This window comes from Solanum tuberosum, unplaced genomic scaffold (genome assembly GCF_000226075.1).
Source record: "Solanum tuberosum cultivar DM 1-3 516 R44 unplaced genomic scaffold, SolTub_3.0 scf00427, whole genome shotgun sequence".
Taxonomy (NCBI): domain Eukaryota; kingdom Viridiplantae; phylum Streptophyta; class Magnoliopsida; order Solanales; family Solanaceae; genus Solanum; species Solanum tuberosum.
In genome coordinates this window covers 150801-173244 of record NW_006239351.1, presented here as the reverse complement: position 1 = coordinate 173244, position 22444 = coordinate 150801, and positions in this window count along the sequence as shown.

Below are 22444 nucleotides of genomic sequence, written 5' to 3'. Positions count from 1 at the left end.
AACTCAAGGAAGAAGGAGAAGTGGAACCTAGGGTTTTAGATTTCAAGCTTTCTTCATCAAATTTTCGTGGGATTCATAAAGTCTAAGGTATGGTGACCCTTGATCCTTGATTATCCTTTCTTTCAAGGAGTCCATTCAAAAGGGTTTCAAAAGTCTTCATAGAACAAAAGGCCTAATTTCTATTCTAAGCATGGGTTCATTGATAAATTGTTTTCAAAAGCATTATAATGGTGAATTAAAGTATAATTGATGATTTTCTATGAACTTTCTTCAAGAATCCATGTTTTCACTAAAACCCTAAATTTGCTATGAAGTGGGTCTATTTCTATAAATTCAAAGTTGATGGAATTATGTGTAAAGTGAATTGTATTGATATATCTTCTGTTGTTTAATGTTTATTTATGATTAATTGTTGGTAATGGATGAATTAAGGGTGGTAAGCCCTATGGGTGAAGTATTGATGATTTTGGCTATGGCTTTGGATTATGGTAAGAAAGCTTGAACTCTCTTTATGGAAATGATTGTTGTTGGTAGGTTGAATCTACCTTTGGTGGAAGTGTTATATCTTATTCTTGTGTGGTATTATTGGGAATTGAGGCCATAAAGGGCATTATATGAGTGTTATTATGTTGTTGTATTATTATACACATATGAGGCTATATGTAAAGTCCAATATGAAGCTATATGTAAAGTTTGTGTGAAGCTATAATGTGAAGATGTTCTAATGGTATTAATGTGATAATGTATAAAGTGTTATTATGCTAATGTGAAAGCATGTCTCTCTTGAAATGGTGATATGTGGTGATGATGGACTATGACGAGTTTTCATAAGATGATGTTGTAGATCATATGCTAGACTTAAGTATCTTGTCTTGTGTCATGGAAGCTTGATTATATAACTAGGCCAAGACTTGAATTGGTAGACTTAAGCATAGTGCCTTTTTCATGAGTCTAGCTTTCCTAAGTAAATGTAAAACCATGAAATCGGTAGACCTAATGGTGGTAGCCCTTCTCATGTGTGAAATGATGAACCTTGGACCGGCAGGCTTAAGGCACCCTTAATGAAAAATCGGTAGGCCTAAGGCACCCTTCCATGGGGATTTAATGAGCTATCCTTAATGAACCTTGATCGGTAGATCCTTGTGGTGCCTTTCTTGGTAGATGTGCTATGGGTCGGTAGACCTAATGATGGTGCCCTCTCTAGCACATACATGTGAATGAAAGTACTCTATGGGAACCAAGGCTAAGCACCGAGTGGATGTGGTTAGGATGGTGGCCTAGTTGAATATGAGATTAGGCACAATGAACATCCTTGGACATCTCTTAAACCATGTGCCAACATGGGTTGCTTTTAGTTCTACCCTTGGCAAGTAGAACAACCTTCACAGAGTAGGATAGACTCCGAATTTCATACCTTGCTAGTGTGGTCTATATCGGTTAAGGCCTATTTCCATCATGTGGGATGTGCACTCTAGTATTGGATAGGTTCTACAACGTGTAGGTAGTAGTACGGGATGCTATCTACACATGGCACGAGTAGGCTTAAAAGATGCTAAAGTGAGCTAAGCCTTAGGTCTATTATGTGATTATCCCCTATATGCTTGTGTGTCTCTTAAATGGTTTTATAAAGAATGTTGACTTAGTATGTTATAATGTAATGATAAAACCCTTGTCTATGGTAACTCTTAGGAACACTTAGGTGTATATGAAGAGGTTGTATGGGCGGTCACTTCATTATTCACTTAAGTGTGGCTTAGGGTGACTTGAGATAGAGGCTTAAATGGTAATGAAGGAATTACTTTGCTATCTTGTTTAAGTATTGTACACTTGTATTAATTGAGTTGTAAATGATGTGAATATGGTCTTATTTGTGAATGGTGACTTGAAATGTGGGTTTATGCTTGTGGTTGTAAAGGTTTGTTAAAGGTCTTAAAAGCATACATTCCTTGTAAATGTCCGTTGTGCATGTTTTCTTGCATGGTCGTCATACTTAGTACTTATTGTACTAATTCCATATTTCTCTATTGTTACAAGTGTAGGTGGTGGAAAGTGAAGAGATTTTTTGAGGAAGCTTGGGATATTGACTATTTCTCAAGAAGCTTGGTATGTCCTCATATATTCGAGGACATAGTTGTTATCTTTCGAGTATTTCCACTTAGACACTGTATAAAACTTATATTTTCTATTGTTGTAAAAGGGTCGTGCCCCTAAGATGTTCTATTCGTGTCTAAGATGGTACATGAGACTTAGAAATTCTACTTCGTTACATTTGAAAGATTTTATGAGTATTATGGATTTGTTTTAAAAAGTGTTTTTATTCCTTACGGTTTTTATTACGGAATGCGATGAACGAATGTTAAGGCTTGTATAAGACCTCTGAGAGGTCAAATACGCATGTAACGGCTAGGGGGTGCTTTCGGGTCGTTACAAATACATGTGTTCAGGGTCACCAACAGGCACTCCATTGATACCACTTACATTTCCAATTAGCTTTGGTGAGCCCCCTTGCTTTCGGAGGGTTTCACATCTATTTTCTAGTTTTCTTAGGATTTCGTGGGTCTCGTCCTAGCATACATCATCATATTAGAGGCTTCATAGAGAGCAATATTTTGAGGAGTCTATTCCATTTTCCATTGTTGATGTTCTAAGACTTTAGTTGCCTTCTTATAGCTAGATAAATATTTTAACATTCTAAGTTATTTACTTCGACAGTTAATCTTTGCATTTAAGTTCATATGGTGTTGAGTGAGTCTTTCGCTGAGTACTGAGCCAAGCCAGTGGTTCACTTGAGGACCTGTGATGGTTCTCGAGAGCCAGTTACGCCTAGGGGGTAGGCTCATGGTGTGAGAAACTTAGTATCAGATCACAAAATTCAAGAGTCATAGGGTGTCTTTGTAGCCGTGTCTGTAGAGTCCTTGTTATTGGTGTGGAGCGCATCACATCTATAATTAGGAGGCTATGACGATTAGGAAAAGTTTCACTTCCTTCATGCTTTTTTCATGTGATAGAGTTCAACTCTATAAAAGATTCATTCTAATTCGTGCTTGCGCGTATCTTTTCATATCATGCCTCCACGAAGAGCTATTCGAGGTCGTCCTACAAGAAGAAATGTTAATCCTCTGGATCAAGGGGTACCCAATGCACCAAAGTTCAACCCCAAGGAAAGGTCACTAATGCTGAGTTTCGGGATGTTATCTCGATGTTGAGTCACGTTGTGGCCAATCAAGCTGGCCAACAAAGAGGGGTTCGTCAGGATGTGGCTGATACATCTAGGATCTGTGAGTTCTTGAGGATAAATCCTCCAGAATTCACAGGGTCAAATGTCACTGAGGATCTGGAGAACTTTATGGATGAGGTGTAGAAGGTGCTTGATGTCGAGCATGCGGAATTAGCTACATACCAACTCAAGGGTGTTGCTAGGATCTAGTATGACCAATGGAAAAAGAGCAGGCTAAAGGGGAACCAATTATGAGCTGGATTGTGTTTGAAAGTGTCGTCATGGGGAGTTTCTTTACCTGCGAGCTGAGAGAGGCAAAGGTAAGAGAATTTCTCACTCTTAAACAGGAGTCCATGAGTGTGCATGAGTACAACCTCAAGTTCACTCAACTTTCTCGTTATGCTCTGGAGATAGTTGCTGATTTGAGGAGCAGGATGAGTCTATTTGTGTCTGGACTATCCCGCTTGTCAAGCAAAGAAGGTAAGGTTGCTATGTTGATAGGGGACATGGACATAGCAAGGCTTATGATCCATGTGAAGCGGGTTGAGGAAGACAAGCTGAAAGATAGAGAGGAGTTTTGCAACAAGAGGGCGAAGACAACAGGTAGTGAGTCCGGACAATAGAAGACTCGAATGCGAATTGGTCATCTTTTCAAAGAGGCCAACTGGCCTACCCCATCGTTTGCTAGTTCACCTGCACCAAAGAAGAGAGGTGAGTTCAGGAATCAAAATTTGCAGAACTTCAGAGCTCGACCTACTCAATCTCAAGGTAATGTGGCACAAGGGGCCAACTGGACTCCTACATGTGCTAAGTGTGGTAGAAACCATCCAAGAGCATGTCGTGATGGCTCCATTGGTTGTTTTAAGTGTGTTCAGACAGGTCACTTCATGAGAGAGTTCCCTAAGACAAGCAGGGTAATAGACCTCAATCTTCTGCAGTGGCTCCAACAGACAAAACTACACCTACAAGAGCTACTTCGGGGACAAGCAGAGGAGCAAACCGTTTGTATGCTATCACCAGTCGCCAAGAGTAGGAGAATTCACCAGATGTTGTCACGAGTATGATCAAAGTTTTTACTTTTGATGTATATGCATTACTTGATACAACTGCGAGTCTATCTTTTGTGACTCGATACATAGCTATGAGGTTTGATATTCTTTCCGAATAACTTTTTGATCCCTTCAGTGTTTCCACACTTGTTGGTGAGTCTGTCCTAGTTGAGAGAGTTTATCATGATTGTGTCATCTATATTAATCAAAAGGACACCATGGCTGACTTAGTTGAGCTAGACATGGTGGACTTTGATGTTATTCTAAGTATGGACTGGCTTCATGCTTGTTATGTCTTAGTTGATTGTAGGACTCGAGTAGTTAAATTTTAGTTTTCTAATGAGCCATTTGTAGAGTGGAGGAGTAGTTCAATAGTGCCTAAGGGTCATTTCATTTCATACCTTAAGGCCAGAAAGTTAGTCCCTAAGGGGTGCATCTATCACTTAGTCCGAGTTAAATAGACTTCGGCATGGACATTTTTCCTGATACTTGACCTATCTTTATTCCGCCATATAGAATGGCTCCAACTGAGTTAAAAGAGTAGTTTTTCTTGATAAAGGTTTTATTCGACCTAGTGTCTCACCTTGGGGAACTCCAGTCTTATTTGTGAGGAAGAAAGATGGTTCTCTTAAGATGTGTATTGATTACCTTCAGTTGAACAAGGTCACCATAAAGAATAAATATCCTCTCCCAAGAATTGATGATCTATTTGATCAACTTCAGAGTGTCACTTGCTATTCTAAGATAGACCTCAGAACTGGCTATCATCAGTTGAGAGTAAGAGAAAGTGACATCCTGAAGACAGCATTCAGGACCCGTTATGGTCATTATGAGTTTCTTGTTGTCTTTTGGTTTGACTAATGCCCCTGGAACATTCATGGATCTTATGAATAGAGTATTTAAGCCATATCTCAACATGTTTGTTATTGTGTTTATTGATGACATTCTGATCTATTTAAGGAGTGAGGAGAATCATGGTTGCCATCTCAGAATAGTCCTCCAAACTCACAAGGAAAGAGAGTTGTATGCTAAATTTTCCAAGTGTGAGTTTTGGCTTAAGTCTGCAGCATACTTAAGCAACATTGTATCTGGTGAAGGGATTCGAGTTGATACTCAGAAGATTGAAGCAGTGCAAAATTGGGCTAGACCCACATCTCCAACAAATATAAGGAGTTTCTTAGGATTGACTTGTTATTATAGAAGGTTTGTCGAGGGATTTTCATCCATTGCATCCCCGTTGACAAAGCTGACTCAGAAAAGAGTAAAGTTCAATGGTCTAAAGCTTGTGAGCAAAGCTTTCAGGAACTGAAAACTCGATTAACTACTACCCTAGTGTTGACTCTACCAGAGGGTACAAAAGGCTCTGATGTGTATTGTGATGCTTCCAAAGTTGGACTTAGTTGTGTATTGATGCAAAATGGTAAGGTTATAGCCTATGCCTCCAGACAGCTTAAGAGACACGAGAAGAATTACCCAACTCATGATCTAGAGTTATTTGTTGTAGTATTTTCTTTGAAAATATAGCGTCACTATCTCTATGGTGTTCATGTAGATGTGTTCACCAATCACAAGAGTCTTCGGTATGTCTTTAGTGAGAAAGAGCTTAATCACAGACAGAGGAGGTTGTTGGAGTTACTCAAGGATTATGAAATGAGTATTCTCTATCACCCAGGTAAGGATAATGTTGTTGTTGATGCTTTGAGCAGGTTATCTATGGGTAGTACGACCCATGTTGACGAATGCAAGAAAGAATTGGCTAAGGAAGTTCATAGATTTATCTAATTGGGGGTCCGTCTATTGGATTCCAGCAAAGGTAGAGTGGTGGTGATGAATGAGGTTGAATCATCACTAGTGTCCGAAGTGAAGGAGAAACAAGACCAAGACCCCGTTTTGCTTGAATTAAATAGTACCAAAGGTGGATGAACTCCAAGAAAGGATCATGGAGAAAGCTCATAACTCTAGATATTCGATCCATCCCAGTTCCAAAAAGATGTATCGTGACTTGAGGGAAGTCTATTGGTGGAGTAGTATAAAGAGGTATATTGTAGAGTTCGTTGCAAAAGGCCCAAATTGCCAACAAGTCAAGGTAGAGCACCAAAGGCCCGATGGTATGGCTCAGAATATACAACCTCCAGAATGGAAGTGGGAGATGATTAATATGGATTTCATTACCGGCTTGCCGCTGTCTCGTAGGAAGCATGATTCAATTTGGGTGATTGTAGATTGGATGACTAAATCAACCCATTTCTTGCTGGTAAAGACTACATTTTCGGTAGAAGATCATGTTAGGTTATACATTCAAGATATAGTCAAACTTCATGGAGTTCTTGTGTCCATCATTTCAGATAGAGGTGCACAATTCACCACTCAATTTTGGAAGTCTTTCCAGAAAAGTTTGGGTTCGAAGGTAAATTTGAGTACTACTTTTCATCCTCGGACTGATGGTCAAGCAGAGTGCACGATTTAGACTTTAGAGGATAAGTTGGGGGCTTGTGTGATTGATTTCAAAGGTAATTGGATGATCACTTACCTCTCATAGAGTTTTCTTACAACAAAAACTATCACTCTAGTATCCAGATGGCTCCCTATGAGGCTCTTTATGGGCGAAGATGTAGATCTCATATTTGATTGTTTGAGGTTGGTGAAGCTGAGCTGATAGGACCAGATTTGGTTCATCAAGTAATGAAGAAGGTGAAGATTATTCAGGAAAGGTTAAAGACAGTGCAAAGTCATCAGAAGTCCTATATAGATGTTAGGAGAATAGACTTAAAGTTTGAGGTGGATGATTGGGTTTACTTGAAAGTTTAACCCATGAAGGGTGTTATGAGATTTGGCAAGAAGGGGATATTGGTCCTTACAGAAAATCCAAGAGAATTAGCAATGTAGCTTATGAGTTGGAGCTACCGTCAGAGTTAGCTGTAATTCATCCGGTATTCCACGCTTTTATGTTGAATAAGTGTATGGGTGATCCTGTACTTATTGTACCTACTGAGAACATTGGTAGCAAGGATTGCCTATCCTATGAGGAGATTCTGTTCAGATTCTTGATCGTCAGGTTCGCAAGTTGAGTACTACGGAGGTTGCATCAGTCAAAATCCTATGGAGAAATCAATTTATTGAGGAAGTTACTTAGGAAGCTGAGAAGGATATGAAGAGGAGATACCCTCATCTCTTTCTTTCAAGATAAATTCCAGACCAAAGTAATGACTTTTTGTAAAATACTTTTGAAATTGATATGCTTAGTTGTGTTTAATTACATGTTGGGTGTTTGAGTTGGGTGTTAGATGTTTCCAACCCCAGTTCTACTTAGAGTGATCTCATTCGAGGACGAATGTTTCCAAGGGCAAGATATTGTAACACCTTAAACTTTGGTCAATTTTTCAGTTTTGAGTCAACTTCAAACAACCATAACTTTCAGCACAGGATGTTTTAGGTGTCCCATGAGGTACCAAATCAAAGGTCGTTGAGTCCCCTTTCCAACACTGCCGAGTTTTCTAAATTCCGAGTTCAGATGATGGAGTTATTCCCATTTGAGTGCAGCTTGTCCAGTTAAGGAAATTCATCCATTTTAAGGAGGGGTATTTTGGTCTTTTTCTTACCCCCACTAGGCCTAAACGTTTTATGACACCCAATTAGGGGTCTAAACCGATTGATATCAATTTTCACTCATTCTAAAACGTTTGGAAGGTTAGGGCAAAGTTCAAGAGGAGAAAAAGAAAAAAGTTTCAAGCGTTCATCGAGTTTTGTGGATTTTCGCCAAGAACTTAGTTCTTTCGAGGTATGTAAGCTTTCATAGTATTGGGTTTGTTCGCCCTCACACCAATCATGTGATTTTCACTTATAATTATTTCCTTGAAGTTGATGGATTGAGTTCATGAGAAGTTTGTGAGGTTTTAAGCTTCACTCTTTAACAATGGAGTCTTGTTGAGTTCTTGAGGTGAGGATTTTGCAAACGAGTCATCTTCTTGATAGATTTTGAGCGGGTTTTCAATTGTTTGTGTTGGTTTTATAAATCCAAACGAGTTTGGGGGTGAATCATTCAATTTTAGATGAGTTAGGCCTTGAATTGGAGCAAGAAAATTTGTCAAATTTCTGGGTAGGGGCATGGGGCAGCGCGCCACCACTGCGCTAGAACTACTGCCCAGGTAGTTTGGGTCTTGGCTCCTTGCGCCATTCAGTGCGCCCCAAACATTGTTCAATAGTTTTGGGGCTGGCGCTCCGCGCCACTCTGTGCGCCAAGGTCACCAAATCCCTTACATTTTCGTCCTTCTTTCCGTGTGTGTTCCCTCGATTAGTACCTATGTTCTCTCCTTGATATCCACACTTAAAATCTTCATTAATCTTTGAGATATCATGCATATCTTAAGCACGTCTCTTAATTTACATTTCACATTAAAGTTAAGAGTAAAGTTCGAGAAACCTTTATGAGTCATTTTGAGAAGTCTTTTACAAACTTCTAGATATTGAATTAGGACTTGAGTAAATGAGGAGAGATGTCTTTCATGTTTCAAAATAAGTATAAGGGAACTAAGTATTCCCAAGTGTAAATTCTTTTATATTTAAAATCAGAGGAAACCTTGATTTCTAAATGAGTATATGAGGAGTTTTGAGCATTATCTCTTTTTAGAGAATCATTTGAGTAATAATCTCAAGTTGAGGCTGAGTTATGTTTTTAAACATTGATCAGGTGTTATATATATTATTGGGAGTAGTATTGAGCAGTGATATGAGGATGAGTTCAGACAACTCACAATCCTTATAAACCATGTACCAACACGAGTAAAGGATCATACTTTTTAGATGATTCCTTATTGATTTTAAGCATAGCTTAGTGGATCCACTTAGTTGAGGATGTTCTACACCCCGACAAGGTATAAGACAGTTTTGACAGCGTGGGCGAGACGTTGTATCATCACGTAGCTCGTAGTGATGGTTGTTGGTTACAAAATCTCCCAAATAAGAGTAAAGAGTTATATTTGTATTTTTATGCATTTTAAGTTATTGTCTACTGTTTACAAAGCTTTATATATTACATCTCATTATCATTGCAGTATTCTTGAGTTGAGTATTCTTGAGTTGAGTTGAGTGAGTAATCTTGAGTTGAGTTGAGATGAGGTGAGTTTGTCTTCCTATTTATCCGTTCAAGCTTATTTTTTATGTTTAAGTGTTTCCATGCATGCTCGTACATTCAATGTACTGACGTCATTTGACTTGCATCTTACAGGCGCTCCGTTGATACACTTGCAATTCTAGTTGGCTTTGGTGAGCCTCCTTGCTTTCGAAGGTTTCACATCTATTTTCTAGTTTTGTTAGGATGTTGTGGGTCCCATCCCAACTTCCATCAACAATAGTATTTTGAGAAGTCTATTCCATTTTCCATTGTTAATGTTTTAAGACTTGAGTTGCCTTTTTATGGCTAGTGGAATATTTTAACATTTTGAGTTATTTACTTTGAGACTATTGAGTTAATCTTTGCATTTGAGTTCCTATGGTGTTGAGTGAGCCTTCCGTTGAGTATTGAATCAATCCAATGGTTCGCTTGGGACCATCGATGGTTCTCGAGTGCTAGTTACACCTAGGGTGTAGGCTCGGGGGGTGACATGGACAAGATTGCTTATGATTGACCAAAGAATGTCATTTTGGCATTTGGCGGATTGTGATTGGTTCTCTCATTTAGCTGGGACTACCACCTCATTTGGACACGTGGCGTCACCTTGTTGGTCTTAGATGCCTAGTCATTGTTACATGTGACATGAGTTTGGGCTTCAAGTTGAAATGGACCTTGGACTTGAATTTAATAAAAATGGACTTATTTATTTGTAAAACCCAAATTAATCATTCAACACAAATAAACATGGATTTAATCAAAATTTCGTATGAATTAAATCTACTAAAATATGTGTGTCTACAATCCTTTCACATGATATGATCAATTTCTTCACGATTTGAGTCTTAAAAAGATCACAACTAATAAAAAATAGTAGCAATAAACAATTCATTCATATTGTTTGATCAATATCTTCACTTTTTTGGTATAAAATTTAAAATAATACATACATACATATATATATATATATATATATATATATATATATATATATATATATATATATATATATATATATATATATATATATATATATATATATATATATATATATATATATATATATATATATATATATATATATATATATATATATATATATATATTGGAGGTTATGGTTATCTTCATAATGGAGGAAAGTAATGGAGATAATGGGTGAGAATAACTTTTTGGTGTAGTGACATCCACACTATAATATTTTATAACACTTTCCCTTGGATGTCCATAGATAATATGCCTCGTTAAAACCTTACTAGGAAAAAACCCAATACGAAAAAATCCTAGTGAAGGAAAAAGAGTACACATATCTTTTAATATGCTTTGAATGTTGCCTCGTTAAAAACCTTACCAGGAAAACCCAATTGGGATAAAACCATGGTTAAGGAAAAGAGTACAGCGCGTATTTTCCCCCCCTGATAAAAACTTTACTTGATATCTCGGAGACGATGCATTCCAATCTTATATCACAACTTCTCAAATATTGATGTTGGCAATCCTTAGTGAATAAGTTTACAAGATTATCACTTGAATGGATCTTTGAACGTCTATCTCACCATTTTGTTGAAGATCATGTGTGAAAAAGGCTTTTGGTGAAATATGCTTTGTCTGATCTCCTATGATTGTATCCCTCCATCAATATTATTTTTGTATATGGTGGCTGGAATATCCTTTGCCAAAGGAAAATCACATATTTTCTGAATATGATACATCATGATTTCAACCAAACACACTCTCAACTTACTTCATAGATCAATATTATTTCTGCATGATTTGAAGAAGTGGTTACCAATGTTTGATTCTTTGAATGCCAAGATATTGTTGTGCCTTCATATGTAAATAAATAGTCCATTTGCGATCAAGCTTTATGCGGATCAAATAAATATTTTGCATCTACATAATCAAATCATTTCTGACTCGGAGATTGATCATTTCAATTTTATTGAAACTCATCTTTTCTTCTCAAAGAAAATCACACATCTTATATGTGTTGAGTCACTTGCTTTGTTAGTTTGTTGTCGTAACTTGAATGATAATATGACAATCCTTTCACATAACTTTCGTTATGTATATCAAATAATCTTCTAGCATTTGCATAACCAGCAATCTGTAAGTGCACCAATTGCAATAATACATGACATTTTTAATTATTTTCATGAGGTTGATAAGATTCTTTCTTTGTGTTAAGCAATCTCAGAACCATTGGGTACTCAATAGAATTGTTTTAAGACCTTTTAAATCCTTCAAGAATTTTCATATAACCTTCATCGTCTAGTTAGACATGATAATTACTCATTATACATATTCAAGTATTTCATCTATTGCCAGACTGAAATAAGTCTCGTTGCATCCACCACTGGAGAACATATCTCCATTTAATAATGTCAGGACTTCTGCGAAAACACTTTATGCCCTGAGGCACAAATCATACTTTATATCTTTAACAACCCAGAAAATTAGTAGGTTGAACTAGAGCCTAAACGTAAGGTTAAAAAATATAAAATGACTCCCCAAATATTAGTAAGTCATTTAAGGTTAAAATAGGGCTAATTGATTCAAGACCTAGGGGCAAGTGCCAAAGCAAAGGGGCAAAGCCAAGGCTGCCGCTAGCTAGGAGCACACTGCCCCACCTTCACAAGAGGGACCACAAATCGTGGTCCACTCCACGACTTGTGAAGGTGGTCGTAAAGCTTCCTTGGTTTCATGGAAATTGGGACATCATGGGGGAGCTACTGGTCAAGGGACCACGGGCACCACCACGGGTCGTGGTGCCCTTGACGAGGCATGGGGTGGCTCGTGAAGTTGCTCGTGAGGATTCCTTGGAGTGTAGAGGCAAGACTTGGGAAGCCTTGCCATGGACTCAAGACCACACCCTACACCACGACTCGTGGTCATGACCACGGATCGTGGGAGGTCTCGTGGTCATGACTTCGCCTCATGAGGAGGTTGACATGTTGGGAAGGCTACTGCCTAAGGTACCATGGGAACCACCATGAGCCATGGTCCTCTAGACGGGTCGTCTAAGTGGCCGTGGTCACTAGACGGGGGGCCATTAAATGAGGGTTAATTAAGTCTTTTCTGTTTTAATCCAATTAAGTGGGGGTCTTTTGGGTAGTATTAGAGGTAGTATATATATTGTTTTTAAGTCAAATTTCACAAGACTTGGCCATAATTCACAAACACCCAATTGAAATCAAAAACTCCCTCATCTCTCAAAAAATTTCTCTCTAGACTCAAGAAGAAGAAGAAGCCATTGGAGCTAGGGTTGCTAGATTTTCAAGGTTCTTCCTCAAATTTTTTGAATTTTCTTAAGTGAGGTATGGATGATTTTCATCCTTGGGTAGCTATCACCCAAGGAGCCCCTTCAAAATATGTTTTCAATATCTCAAATCCCTCAATTCTAGGGTTTTCAATCTATGACATGGGTCTTCTTCCAAAACGTTTTTTATTGTTTAATTATGGTCAATTATGATTGGTTATGATGAATTATGTATAGAATGATAGAGAATTGATGTTTTATAATGAAAATTCCCGATAGACCCATGTTTCCCCCATATTGAGAAATCATGAATTGATGTTGTGAGTTGGTTGATATTATGAATATGTCAATTGAATATGTTTATGTTAATTAAGCCATTGAATCATGAATTCCTCCTATATTATGTAGTAATTGTATATGGTTGGATTGATTATGAGTTCAAGACCCTTGAAGGTCAAAGGTATGAGGGTTGTACCTCTTTATAAGAATTAGGTATGAGATTGTGAATTACTTGAATAAGTGATGATTTTATGAATATGGTGTAATGATGGTATTAATGCAATAATCGTCTTCCCTATACCCCTTTACACTTGATTATGCTTGAAGTATGTATGTATGTTTATGATAAGCTTGTTGTGTTGATTGAAAGGTGATGCTTATCGTGACCAACGATACTAACCTACGGTACAAGTGTCTACGATCGTCGATAACATAGTAGCCCAACTAAAGGTTGGAGTCGTGTCCCAAGGGAGTGGTTTTGAGAATTAATAGAAAATAAATTTATTTCTAATTAGTCGTAGCTAAAGACATTAACGAACAAAACCATTGTAAATTAAAAGGGGGTGACACAAAAGTGTCAAATATCAATTGGGGGTTTAGTCACAAGTAGTAAAAACAGCAAAAATTAACAACAAAATCAAGTATGGGGAAAAGTTCTTGGGGTGTGACCGCAATACAAGTTGATCTAAATAGTTGGGTACATGCTTTCAATAGGAAATTTACAAGATAATAGTGACTAGGCTAAGCTTTAGATGGAAATAAGTTCCCTCTCGGGAAACTTACCCCGTTTTAAATGAATTCCTCTCGGACACCCACTTGCCGCATAAAGACCAGCCTACGCCTTACCCCCACTCACTCTCTCGATCTGAGTGTTAGGATATGGGACTAGGGTTCACCCTCTCAAGCTGAACCTCATGTCGACCCACTCCTTAGGCCATCAATCTAGTGGTCTTGGTTTCGCGACCTCCCTCTCGGGCAAGCTGAAAACACATGAGTGGTTTTGTATTTGAAACTACAAACCCATTAAATTAAACCACAACCACTAGGTGAAATCACCATTAAAATACATCTAACCTATCAGCAAGCAAGACCCAACAACAATAACAACACATATTTGCAAAATCACACCCCAAGAATGGGGTTTTTTAGCCACACATCAAGAAATAACAAAATACACCTAAAATTATACTAAAATCAAATGGATCTAAGAAATAAAACCTTTATTTAAGCAAAGGAAGAAGAATGGAGAAGACCCACTTCCAACTTGGGGAAGATGAAATCCTTCTCTCTTTAAGTCTCCCACAAAACCCTCTCTAAACTTGAGAGAAAATATCCTGAAAAGTACTATTCTATTATGGAAATTAAATTAAATGTTCGACTCTCTAAAATTAATAATAAGTTTAGTATTTATACACTTCAGAAAATAGTGCTGGCGGATCTTTCGGCGAGGTTAGTCGATGTCGCCGAATGACTCGGCGACTCACCCTTCTTCTGTTTCATCGCTGTTTCATGCTTGCCTTCAGCATCTTTACGTTCTGGACCATTGGGCGGTATAGTACTGCTTTGCAGAAATATCTAGCGAAGCGCCAACTGCTCCTTCATCGCCTTTTGATCCTTCTTCTTTAGGGCTTCGCATACTGGAACAAAGGGTGGAGTGCGTCCCTTCGGCGAGTCGCCAAGTGTGCTTGGTGATGCTCATGCTTCAGCTTCTTCGTTCTTTTCAACCTTTTTTGTTCCTTTTTGCGCCTAAGTGTCCATGCTTCTACCAAAACTTCAAATACCTGAAACTTTAAGAGTTTTCATCAAATATTGAAACAAAATAAGCATTTGAGGACACTATTTCTATCAAAATAAAGCCCTAAATGAGTCCAATTTGTGGACTCATCAAAAGGCCATTCTCATGAACACAGTATGCCTATGATGTGAAAGGTTTACTCACATGTTGATGATTCTAAGGTGAAAGAGGCATTCTCACTTATGGAATCTATGAGTTATTATGATGATATGTTGACATGGGTGCCTAGTGCATTCTCTTATGAATATGAACTTAAGTAAAGACTTAATATGACTTGTAAGGGAATTATGCTTAGCACTGAGAGGATATGAGTATGAGATGGGTTCCTTCACGCTAGTAGTTGGGTTCCCAATGCGGTGCCTCATGAGATGGAAACCTCCACGTTAGTAGTTAGGATTTCTAGAAGCAATCTCCATATCCCATAACTATGTCCCCCAATAGGTCTTAGCTAGTGGATCCACCTAAAAGCTAAAATGTACGTTCTACCTTAGGCAAGTAGGACACCTCTTTTCAATGTGGGGGTAGAACACCGAATTCCATGTAGCTCACATGATCTATGTCGGTTAATGTTATTCTTCCCTATATGATATGAATATGAACTATGATAAGAACATGGACTTTAATTATGACTTCTTAAGAGGGACTACTTAGTATGAGTGGGGGTATGGGACTTCACTTATGCATTTCATAAGTAGACTTCAAGAGGAGTTATGGTGAGGTTCTCTTATGTTATGAAGACTTATGAATTATGAATGCAAGGTATGTATGAATGTTATGGTTGACTTTACTTGTTGCCACTTATGAACATGAATGGCTCCTTACTTATGTATGTTGGGTATGAATAAAGTAAAGTACGATATGTATGTTGTTGGTGGCCTAAATGTGATACTTGGCATTTGGTAGGGTTATGGGATCTTACCATTGCATTGCACTAGTGTGGCTTTGGGTTGCTTATATGTTGATTTGACTTATGATTTTCCATTATTGTGCATTAAGGCTTTTAAACTTGATGAAGGCATGATTTCAACTAAATGTCCCTTTTTATGCATGTTTTAAGGATTTTTATGCATGGCTTCCATACTTAGTACAATTAATTGTGCTAACCCATATTCTCTACTTTTGCCATGAGTGTAGGTTTCGGCCGTTGATTTGTACTACTTCTTTCAAGTGAAGCTTGGGTTGACTATTCCCTAGGCTTGGTGAGCCCTCAAGTTCGAGGACAGGATTCTATTATTTCTAGTTCTATTGTACTTTCTACATTTGAGACGTTATTGATGTAAGGGCTTAGACCCTAATTGTACTCCCTATTGTACTAGATGGTGATGGAGACAAGTCTAGATTCTTATTTTCGTTTATGACAAGGAGTTGACTTCTATTGTAAAAGTTTTAAATTTTTCCGCATTATTCTATGTCTTTATGTTATGATTATGCTAAGGGCTTGTATGTGACCCCTCCGGGGTCAAGTACACCATGTTGCTTCTAGGGGGTAACCTCAGGTCGTGACAAACTTAGTAATCAGAGCACAAGGTTATAGAATAATTCTAGGATGATGTCTCATGAACCACGTCTAGTGGAGTCTTGTTCATAAGTGTGAAGCGCGCCACACTTATGAATGAGAGTCTATAAGATGTTTAGGAATTTTCACTTATTTGATTACTCATTAGTCGTGCCTTAGAGTTTTAACTCTATGAAGTCCTTTTCCTAACCCTTTTCTTATGCATATAGGATATGACTACAAGAAGGGCAGCCACAAGAAGAATGGAAGAGGAGATTGCTAATGAGGGAGTTCCTCCCCAAGATCCTCAAGGTCCTCAAGAGCCTCAAGTTCCTCAAGCTCCTAATGATGAGGGGGATATGACTAATGTGGAGATAAGGACAGCTCTCCAAACATTGACTCATGCTCTAACGGCTCAAGTCACTAGGGATGCTAGAGTTCAAGTGAACCCCAATGTGAGTACAACCGCTTCAAGGATAAGGGATTTCACTAGAATGAATCCTCCCATGTTCTATGGCTCCAAGGTGGAGGAGGACCCATAAGGATTTATTGAGGAGGTATTTAAGGTGGTTGATGCCATGGGAGTGTCGTCACAAGACAAGGCGGAACTAGCCGCCTACCAATTGAAAGACGTAGCTCAAGTATGGTATGAGCAATGGAAGGAGGAGAGACATATAAGAGTGGGCATGGTTGATTGGGGAGTGTTCAAGTCGGCCTTCCTTGATAGGTTTTCCCCCTACAGCTAAGGGACCGAAAAATGCAAGAATTTATCAACCTTCGCCAAGTAGGTATGAGTGTGAAGGAATATAGCCTTAAGTTCACCCAATTGTCTAAGTATGCTCCAACCTTGGTGGCGAGCTCTGGGGCTAAGATGAACAAATTCGTTATAGGGATATCCTACTTGGTGATAAATGAATGTCGGTCGGCAATGCTTATTCCAAGCATGGACATTTCACATCTTATGGTTCATGCCGAACAAATTGAGGAAAATCTCAAACAAGTAAATAGAGAAGTGAAGAGGGCAAGGACCGATGATGGGAATTCTTCCAAGGGTAGATTTGAGGTTCAAGCAAAGGTTTTCCAACCAAGGCTCTTCTAATGCTCCTAAGGTCAACAAATATAGGGTGTCTAACCCTAAGCCACAATGAGGTAATAGTGGTAGCTCATATGTTGATAGACCTACTTGTGCCAAGTGTGGTAAGAGGCATGATGGTAAGTGCTTGGTGGGCACGGATGGTTGCTTTAGTTGTGGGAAGAGCGGTCATATGAAGAGAGATTGTCCCATGCTAAGGGCTCAAGCGAGAGAGGGCAAACAAGTCCCTCCAAGTGGCTCAAATTTCGATGCTCCCAAGAAGAATTGTTTCTATGCTCTCCAATCTAGAAGTAATCAAGAGGGTTCCCCAGACGTTGTTACTAGTATGTTGCAAGTATTTTCCATTGATGTTTATGCATTATTAAACCCTGGTGCCACTTTATCTTTTGTTACCCCTTTAGTGGCTATGAAATTTGAAGTACTCCCCGAAATATTAGAGGAACCTTTTTTGGTTTCTACCCCAGTTGGTGACTCAGTTGTAGCTAAAGAGTATATAGGAGTTGTCCTATTTCTTTGTCTCATAAAGTCACTTTGATTGATTTGGTAGAATTAGATATGTTTGACTTTGATGTCATATTGGGGATGGATTGGTTGCATGCTTGCTTTGCGTCCATTGATTGTAGAACTCGGGTAGTAAAGTTTGAATTTCCAAATGAACCCATGCTAGAATGGAAGGGGGGAAATTCAATCCCTAGAGGTCATTTCGTTTCATGTCTAAAAACTAGGAAAATGATTTCCAAGGGGTGTGTCTACCATATTGTTAGAGTCATGGATGTTGAGTAACGACTCCTTCTTTGGAGTCGGTCGCTGTGGTGAGAGAGTTTCCAAAAGTCTTCCCCGATGACTTGCCCGGCATTCCTCCCGAACGGGAAATAGACTTTGGCATTGAATTATTGTCGGATACTCAACTCATATCAATTCCCCCTTATCGGATGGCTCTGGCCAAATTGAAAGAATTGAAGGAACAACTCAAAGATTTGCTAGATAAGGGTTTTATTCAACCAAGCATATCTTCATGGGGTGCTTCGGTATTGTTTGTAAAGAAAAAGGATGGGTCCCTTAGGATGTGTATTGACTATCACCAATTGAACAAGGTCACCGTAGAGAATAAGTACCCACTTCCTAGAATTGATGATTTGTTTGACCAACTCCAAGGAGCGAGTTACTTTTCAAAGATTGACCTAAGGTCGGGCTACCATCAACTAAGAGTGAGAGGGGTTGACAGTCCTAATATGGCCTTCCGAACAAGATATGGTCACTATGAATTCCTAGTAATGTCTTTTGGTCTAACAAATGTCATCGGGTGTTTAGGCAATAGCTTGATTCGTTTGTGATCGCTTTTATTGACGATATCTTGATCTACTCAAAGAATGAGGGTGAACACATGAATCATTTGAGGATAGTATTGCAAGTCCTAAAAGACCAACAATTGTATACTAAGTTTAGCAAGTGTGAGTTTTGGCTAAGGTCGGTTGCTTTCCTCGGTCATATCGTGTCAAGTATGGGTATAGAGGTTGATCCTAAGAAGACGGATGCGGTTAGGAGTTGGCCTAGACCCCTAAGTCCCACCGATATTCAAAGCTTTTTGGGTTTGGTCGAGTATTATCGGAGATTTTAAAATGGTTTCTCATCTATCGTTTCTCCATTAATGGCTTTGACCCAAAAGAAGTCCAAATTTGAGTGGTCGGAAGCTTGTGAGAAAAGCTTCCAAGAGTTGAAGGATAGGCTCACTTCCGCTCCGATGTTGACCTTACTGAGGGTACCGACGGGTTCGTAGTATATTGTGATGCTTCAAGAGTAGATATGGGTGTGTTCTTATGCAACGTGGTAAGGTGATTGCCTATGCTTCAAGGCAACTCAAGACTCATGAAAAGAATTACCCGACCCATGATCTCAAACTAGCGGCGGTGGTTTTTGCCTTAAAAATATGGAGACACTATATATATGGGGTGCATGTTGATGTATTCACCGATCACAAGAGTCTTCAATTTGTGTTTAGCCAAAAAGACTTAAATCTCTGACAAATGAGGTGGTTAGAGCTTTTGCAGGATTATGACATGAGTGTCCTTTACCACCCCAGCAAAGCTAATGTAGTTGCGGATGCCCTAAGTAGATTGTCCATGGGTAGTGTAGCTCATGTAGAAGATGAGAAGAAGGAATTGGTTCGTGATGTGCATGGGTTGGCCCGGTTAGGTGTCCAACTAGTGGATTCCACCAAGGGTAGAGTTATGGTCCATCATAGTTCCAAATCGTCCTTTGTAGTAGATGTGAAGTCTAAGCAACACCTTGATCCTATATTAATGGAGTTGATAGAATTGATTTTCAACAAGTCCGTTAAGTCTTTCTCCCTAGGGGGAGATGGGGTGCTTAGGTACCAAGGTAGATGTGTTCCGGACGTTAATGGCATGAAAGGGTAAATTTTAGAAGAGGCTCATGGTTTGCGGTATTCTATTCCGCTGGGAGCCACCAAGATGTACTGTGATCTACGGGAAGTCTATTGGTGGAATGGTATGAAGAAGGATATAACGGGTTTTGTGGCCAAATGTCTGAGTTGCCAATAAGGTAAGGTCGAACATCAAAGACCGGGAGGTTTGTCCCAAGATATAGACATTCTTACTTAGAAGTGGGAAGATGTGAATATGGATTTTATTGTGGGTTTAACTCGTACTCAAAGGCAACATGACTCCATATGGGTTGTTGTGGATAGAATGACGAAGTCCGCCCACTTTTTACCCGTCAAAGTTTCCTTTAAAGCGGAGGATTATGCCAAATTGTATGTTAAGGAGATAGTGAAATTGCATGGGGTGCCATTATCGGTTATTTCGGATCGGGGTACCCAATTCACTTCACAATTTTGGAAAGTATTCCAACAAGGATTAGGTACCAATGCTAAACTTAGCACCGCTTTTCATCCCCAAATGAATGGTCAAGCGGAGCGCACCATCCAAACCCTAGAGGATATGTTGAGAGCATGTGTCATTGACTTCAAGGGTAATTGGGACGATCATCTACCGTTAATTGAATTTGCCTACAACAATAGCTACCATTCTAGTATCGCCATGGATTCTTTTGAAGCATTATATAGTAGGAGGTGTAGGTCTTCGATTGGGTGGTTTGAAGTAGGTGAAATTGCCCTAGTGGGTCCCGAACTAGTTTATGAGGCTATTGAAAAGGTTTGACTCATTAGAGAAAGGTTGAAGGCGGCCTAAAGTCGGCAAAAGTCCTATTCTAATGTTAGAAAAAGGGATCTCGAATTCGAAGTTGGTGATTGGGTCTACTTGAAAATCTCACCCATAAAGGGTGTGATGAGGTTCGGTAAGAAGGGGAAGTTTAGTCTCCGGTACGTGGGCCCGTACCAAGTCTTGAAACGTGTTGGCAAGGTTGCTTATGAATTGGACTTACCAAATGAATTGGCTCCGATTCACTCGGTGTTCCATGTGTCCATGCTTAAGAAGTGCATAGGTGATCCGGTATCCATCCTTCCTTTAGAGGTTTTAGGAGTTGGTGAAAGCCTTACCTATGAAGAGGTCCCAGTTGAGATTTTGGACCGGCAAGTGAAAAGGTTGAGAAACAAGGAAGTAGCTTCCGGTAAGGTTCTATGGAGGAATCACTTAGTTGAGGGTGCTACATGGGAAGCCGAGGCCGATATGATGTCCCGTTATCCTCATTTATTTCCTTCTACTCCTAGTCAAGCTTGAGGTAAGTATTTTTCTTAAGTTTTGATTTGTTTTTAGTTATATATGTTGTATGTATGTTTCCATGATCTCCTTATGTGAGGCATGTACTTGGTGAAATTCATGTTTTATGTAAATTAAGTTTTCATGAATTATGTGTATCGCATGTTGATTTGCATTTGTGTATGATGTTGGCATATGTGACTCCATGAGAGGAGCTGATGAACATGCTTAGTATGCTTGTGGTGAAATGGCATACTGGCTCCCTATTGTTGTGTTGAGCTTGTTTGAGTTGGAGAAGGTAGTTCCTCCCATGTTTATGTCTATTGATGAGTTTGGTGCATAATGAATCGTAGATGTAGTTCCTACCTCCTTGTGTTGCATTGATTTTGTTGATGTGGAGTTGATGTTTCCTCCTATGGTTTGCGCATTGTATTGGTCTGTCATGCATGATGGGCTGCTAGTCTTGAGTCGTTGTTTCCCTAAAAGTGTTTAAAGTGTCATTCGAGGACGAATGTTCCTAAGGGGGATATATTGTAACAACCCGAAAAATTAGTAGGTTGAACTAGAGCCTAAACGTAAGGTTAAAAATTATAAAATGACTCCCCCAAAGATTAGTAAGTCATTTAAGGTTAAAATATGGCTAATTGAGTCAAGACCTAGGGGCAAGTGCCAAAGCAAAGGGGCAAAGCCAAAGCAAAAGGCCAAGGCTGCCGCTAACTAAGAGCACACTTCCCCACCTTCATGAGAGGGACCACGGATTGTGGTCCACTCCACGACTCGTGAAGGTGGTCGTGAAGCTTCCTTGGTTTCATGGAAATTGGGAAATCTTGGGGGAGCTACTGGTCAAGGGACCACGGGAACCACCACGGGCCATGGTGCCCTTGATGAGGCATCGGGTGGCTCATGAAGTTGCTCGTGAGGATGCTTTGGAGTGTGGAGGCAAGGCTTGGGAAGCCTTGCCATGGCCTCAAGACCACGACCTCCACCACGACTCGTGGTCATGACCACGAATCGTGGGAGGTCTCGTGGTCATGACTTGGCCTCATGGGGAGGTTGACATGTTGGGGAGGCTACTGCCTACGGGACCACGGACACCACCACGAGTCGTGGTCCCGTAGACGGGCCGTCTAAGTGGACGTGGTCACTAGACGGGGGGCAATTAAATGAGGGTCAATTAAGTCTTTTCCTTTTTAGTCCAATTAAGTGGGGTGTTTTGGGTATTTGTAGGGGTAGTATATATATTGTTTTTAAGTCAAATTTCACAAGACTTGGCCATTATTCACAAACACCCAATTGAAATCAAACACTCCCTCCTCTCTCAAAAATTCTCTCTCTAGACTCGAGAAGAAGAAGAAGCCATTAGAGCTAGGGTTGCTAGATTTTCAACGTTCTTCCCCAAATTTCTTGAAGGTTCTTAAGTGAGGTATGGATGCTCTTCATCCTTGGGTAGCTATCACCCAAGGAGCCCCTTCAAAA